Source organism: Arachis ipaensis, chromosome B02 (genome assembly GCF_000816755.2).
Source record: "Arachis ipaensis cultivar K30076 chromosome B02, Araip1.1, whole genome shotgun sequence".
Taxonomy (NCBI): domain Eukaryota; kingdom Viridiplantae; phylum Streptophyta; class Magnoliopsida; order Fabales; family Fabaceae; genus Arachis; species Arachis ipaensis.
Genome location: NC_029786.2, coordinates 19,424,295 through 19,430,340, shown reverse-complemented (window position 1 = coordinate 19,430,340; position 6,046 = coordinate 19,424,295). Strand labels below are relative to the sequence as shown.

General features: G+C 35.6%; 1 long non-coding RNA gene across 1 annotated transcript; it reads right to left on the bottom strand.

Moving 5' to 3' along the window:
• LOC110268764 lies at positions 137-2,896 on the bottom strand. The gene is made up of 3 exons (XR_002357193.1): positions 1,464-2,896; positions 1,009-1,336; positions 137-850 (listed from the first exon to the last, which is right to left on the bottom strand). It is a non-coding gene; the product is annotated as an uncharacterized LOC110268764 (long non-coding RNA).

Here is a 6,046-nt window from a genome sequence, read left to right as displayed (position 1 = left end):
ATCCTTAGTGGCAACACAATATGAAACTTGTCTTACTATTGTCACTTTGTCAGTTACAAAACTATTTATATACCATTTAACCAATTTTAGTTTTATACAAAACTTGTCAAACAAATTACCCTTGTTTTTTTCTCATCATGTATTGTATCAATTTCAAGCTAATTTTGCTTGTTTTTTTCTCATCATGTATTGTATCAATTTCAAGCTAATTTTGCTTTTCTTCAAACATTGTATTGAGTCTCTATCCATTGTATCTACACTTGTAACATTAACAAAATGCATGGAAAATAGGGTAATTTATATATCTCTATCAATACTTCATTTTGTGTAAATATATTTATCTTTAATTTTGGGCGCTATACCTAAAATAAATGAATTCGACATATTTTTTGTTCTTAATATTTTATTTCACTTGCAAATGTTATATTAACGTTAAAATAAGATTTCATAAAAGTTAACTCATTGACCGATAAATAGTTGATTTTATAGATGGACTCATATAATGTCGAATTTTATGGTACCTCTTAGGGGAAAAAAAAAAGGAGGCACCACCATACACTTTGTTGTGGATCATGGTGGATGCCAAACCACGCCTTAGAATTAGCCGTTAACCACTTTTGTCTTTTGTGATGAAACACCAAGCTCTTTCAAGTTCGCCATAAACAGAAAAGGAAAAAAGAAACACTTGACAACAAGAGTCCACTCTTCATTAATAATCTCTTGTTGCAAATTAAACAATATTTGCATTGCATTAAGAGCGGCATCTTTACACTTTTTCAACCAATAATCGTCCCCGGCTCTTACAAAACACACACACGGTAGCCATGCTATAATTATTTTGATTATATAGCTGCAAAGTAACAATCACAAATGCATCATATATTGTTTCAAAAACCAATTCATAAAACAAGTTGTTAGTTTGCTGTTGTTTATTAGGCTAATGAAATAAATCATAAAATAGAATGAAGGCATGGCCAACATGTAATATAATTAACCATAAATAAGTACCTTAATCCACGCTTGTGAATTTGTTGAGTAATTCTTCAATGCCTCAATAATAATAAGCCTTAGGTTGGTCCTTTAATTGGACAAGATTCTTCTTTTTCCAATAATCGATCATAGGTCTTGAAAATTCTTCTTTATCCTCACATATCCACAATCTATTCTTTGTCCTTGTTATAGCAACATGTAATTGCTTAAGTTCAGAGCACAAAACATTGTGCTTAGTTTCATCAAAACTTGCACAAAATACATGCTTTTCCTTCGTGTATTGGTATACAACTCTCCATTGTCTTTTCAAAGGAGAAGTTGATAAAAAGTTGTACAGTAATACATCCTAAAAAGAAATGCCAAAAAGGAACCAAATGAAAAAACTTATGAGCAAATATTCTCAGAGAATAATAAAACAGAAACATAATCAAATTAACATAAAGCAAATCAAATCAAGTTCTTTTAATGGCTACCTTGAATTGAAGCCCTTTGCACTCCAAAATGGTCAAAACAAGAGTTTTTTCCCCTACAAGAGGCAAGATTTCCTTTCGAGTTTCATCATCGCGGACCACAATCGCCTCGAATTCAAATTCTTATCATATCTATTTTTACCAAAAATTGTTCAATCCAATTTCCTAAAAAGGGGGATTCCCCAGTTATCAAACTGCTTTCAACCTTCAAAATATCCACAGAATGGGGGAAGAAATGGTAGAGAAGCTCAATGATACTTTGTGACAACTTAAGAACCTTGGCATTACTGTGAAAGTTCTCACTTAACAATTAACATGAACATATAAGAAATATGACCCTTCTCTTTATATTTCTCATCGTTCCAACTCTTTGACTCTAACAAAAACTTGTTGTAGAAGAGGGCCCTTACATCCTGGAACCTAAAATTGATCCCTCGTCCAATTGTCTGCGCCGTATCCCCACAGAAAACAAAACCTTCCTCTACATTCGGGCAGATACCTTCTTTGTAGGTCGCTTACAAAATCAGTAATATCAAACTCTCCCTTGCTCATCTTCATGTTCTCATAGTTTTCGAAGATATCATAGATCAAGTCCCTTTTTCGCACGCTCAAACTTGATCTTCTGTTTTTAGACAGATTGAGATAGTCCTTGCGGCTTATATTACCTGTCTTTGTTGCTTCGCTACCTTTGATATGCGTCATTATTTCAGTGAACACTTCATAAGAATCAAGGTGCTTGATTTTTTTTTATGAGATTTTCCGGGACTCATAGTAGTCCCTAAAATAATTTCCGTTCATCCTTACCATCGGAAGGACTGAAACGACGTCGCTTTGTATTTATACAAAAAAAATCCTAATCTCCAACACGACGTTGTTTTATATTTATTTAAAAAAAACATAATCTCCAATTACCTTCACCAATTCTCTTCTTCACCCTGTTCTTCTTCTTCTTCAAATTCACAATAACAACAACATCATCATCATTGCAAACAATAATTAAACTATCAAATTCATATTAATTTATGTAAACATCCGATAATCATGCTCAAGCCAATATCATAGCAGTGGCAACAATAAATATGCAACAACATCACATCGATCAACAACAAAAATTAAAACATAAGCAACAAAAAGAATAAATGGGGGAAGAAGAGGCAGAGCAGACCGGCTGAGAAGAAGAAAGAAGTAGGGCGCCGAAGCAGAGAAAAGTAGAAGCACATGCACGAGAGGAGGCGCCACGGTAGGCCAAAAAGTAAATTAACGAAAGAGCGCGACAGCGGCAAGAGAGTTAACGTCCGCAAAAGGTTTGCCTTCTGTACTTCTTTTCATCTTCCCTTATCTCTCTGTGAATTAATAAATTATTATTTTATTTCTTCTGAAAGAAAAAAAGAAAAGAAGAACTAGGGATGAATTGGAAAAGGAAAAGGAGAGCATGGAAGGAAAAGGAAAAATAATTGGGGAAGAAAAAGGAAGAAAAACTTTGGGGAAGGAGAAAGAGACCGTGGAAAGAAAAGAAAAAGGGAACTGGGAATGGGAAAGAGAAAGAGGAGCGTGGAAGGATTTGGGGAAGGGGAAGGAGAACTGAGAAAGGGTTGGGGAAGGGATAAGGGGGTGTGAAAGGAAAAGAGAGAAGGAAACTGGGAATGGGAAAGGGGAGCGTAGAAGAGGAAGGGAAAGAAGAAGTGAAAAAGGGTTGGATAAGAGGAAAGGTAAAAGGAAACCGGGGAAGGGGGTCGTATTTTTTTTTTAAATATAAAACGACGTCGTTTTAGTCATTTCTAATGGCAAGGATGGACGGAGATTATTTTAGGGACTACTATGAGTTTCGGAGAACAATTTCGAGGACGAAAAAATTATTTTAGGGACTACTATGAGTCCCGGAGAACAATTTCAGAGACGAATTTGAGTAATTATTAACTTTAAGAATCACTTTAAAGCTCGGGTGCAAGTTCAGTGACTTGCACTCGAGTCTCAAAGTGATCCCTGAAGTTAATAATTACTCAAATTCGTCCCTGAAATTGTTCTCTGGAACTCATAGTAGTCCCTAAAATAATTTCCGTCCATCCTTACCATCAGAAAGGACTGAAACGACGTCGTTTTGTATTTATACAAAAAAAATCCTAATCTCCAACACGACGTTGTTTTATATTTATTTAAAAAAAAACATCATCTCCAATTACCTTCGCCAATTCTCTTCTTCACCCTGTTCTTCTTCTTCTTCTTCTTCAAATCCACAGTAACAACAACAACATCATCATCATTGCAAACAATAATTAAACTATCAAATTCATATTAGTTTATGTAAACATTCGATAATCATGCTCAAGCCAATATTATAGCAGTGGCAACAATAAATATGCAACAACGTCACATCGATCAACAACAAAAATTAAAACATAAGCAACAAAAAGAATAAATGGGGGAAGAAGAGGCAGAGCAGACTGGCGGAGCAGAAGAAAGAAGCAGGCCGCCGGAGCAGAGAAAAGCAGAAGCACATGCACGAGAGGAGGCGCCACGGTGGGCCAAAAAGTAAACTAACGAAAGAGCGCGACAGCGGCAAGAGAGGTAACGTCCGCAAAAGGTTTGCCTTCTGTATTTCTTTTCATCTTCCATTATCTCTCTGTGAATTAATAAATTATTATTTTATTTCTTCTGAAAGAAAAAAAGAAAAGAAGAACTAGGGATGAATTGGGAAAGGAAAAGGAGAGCATGGAAGGAAAAGAAAAAATAATTGGGGAAGAAAAAGGAAGAAAAACTTTGGAGAAGGAGAAAGAGACCGTGGAAAGAAAAGAAAAAGGGTACTGGGAATGGGAAAGAGAAAGAGGAGCGTGGAAGGATTTGGGGAAGGGGAAGGAGAACTGAGAAAGGGTTGGGGAAGGGATAAGGGGGTGTGAAAGGAAAAGAGAGAAGGAAACTGGGAATGGGAAAGGGGAGCGTAGAAGAGGAAGGGAAAGAAGAAGTGAAAAAGGGTTGGATAAGAGGAAAGGAAAAAGGAAACCGAGAAGGGGGTTGTATTTTTTTTTTTAATATAAAACTACGTCGTTTTAGTCATTTCTAATGGTAAGGATGGACGGAGATTATTTTAGGGACTACTATGAGTGTCGGAGAACAATTTCGAGGACGAAAAAATTATTTTAGGGACTACTAGGAGTCCCGAAGAACAATTTCAGAGACGAATTTGAGTAATTATTAACTTTAAGGATCACTTTAAAGCTCGGATGCAAGTTCAGGGACCACTTTGAAATTTAACTCTAAGTCTCAAAGTGGTCCCTGAACTTGCACTCGAGTTTCAAGGTGATCCCTGAAGTTAATAATCACTCAAATTCGTCCCTAAAATTGTTCTCTGGGACTCATAGTAGTCCCTAAAATAATTTCCGTCCATCCTTACCATCAGAAGGACTGAAACGACGTCGTTTTGTATTTATAAAAAAAAAAATCCTAATCTCCAACACGACGTTGTTTTATATTTATTTAAAAAAAACATAATCTCCAATTACCTTCACCAATTCTCTTCTTCACCCTGTTCTTCTTCAACATAATTACCTTCACCAATTCTCTTCTTCACCCTGTTCTTCTTCTTCTTCTTCAAATTCACAGTAATAACAACAATATCATCATCATTGCAAACAATAATTAAACTATCAAATTCATATTAGTTTATGTAAACATCCGATAATCATGCTCAAGCCAATATTATAGCAGTGGCAACAATAAATATGCAACAACATCACATCGATCAACAACAAAAAATTAAAACATAAGCAACAAAGATAAATGGGAAAGAAGAGGCAGAGCATACCGGCGGAGCAGAAGAAAGAAGCAGGCCGTCAGAGCAGAGAAAAGCATAAGCATATGCATGAGAGGAGGCGCCACGGTGGCCCAAAAGCAAATTAACGAAAGGGCGCGACAGCGGCAAGAGAGGTAACGTCCGCAAAAGGTTTGCCTTCTGTACTTCTTTCCATCTTCCATTATCTCTCTGTGAATTAACAAGCTATTATTTTATTTCTGCTGAAAGAAAAAAGAAAAGAAGAATTGGGGATGAATTGGAAAAGGAAAAGGAGAGCATGGAAGGAAAAGGAAGAAAAAAATTGGAAAAGAAAAAGGAAAAAAATTGGAAAAGGAGAAAGAGACCGTGGAAAGAAAAGAAAAAGGGAACTGGGAATGGGAAAGAGAAAGGGGAGCGTGGAAGGATTTAGGGAAAGGGAAGGAAAACTGAGAAAGGGTTGGGAAAGGGGTAGAAAGGAAAAAGGAAACCGGGGAAGGGGGTTGTTTTTTTTTAAATATAAAACGACGTCATTTCTAATGGCAAGGACGGACGAAAATTATTTTAGGGACTACTATGAGTCTTGGAGAACAATTTCAGAGACGAATTTAAGTAATTATTAACTTCAATGATCACTTTAAAGCTCGGGTGCAAGTTTAGGGATCACTTTAAAACTTAACTCTTAGAATTTTTGATTTGTTGAGATGGAATTTGGTAGAGAAAAATGTATAAATACAGTAATTAACATTTCATAAAAAACGTGTTTTTGTAATTTTTTATTATTTTTAAAATTTTATTATTTTTACTTTTGTTTTTACTTGTA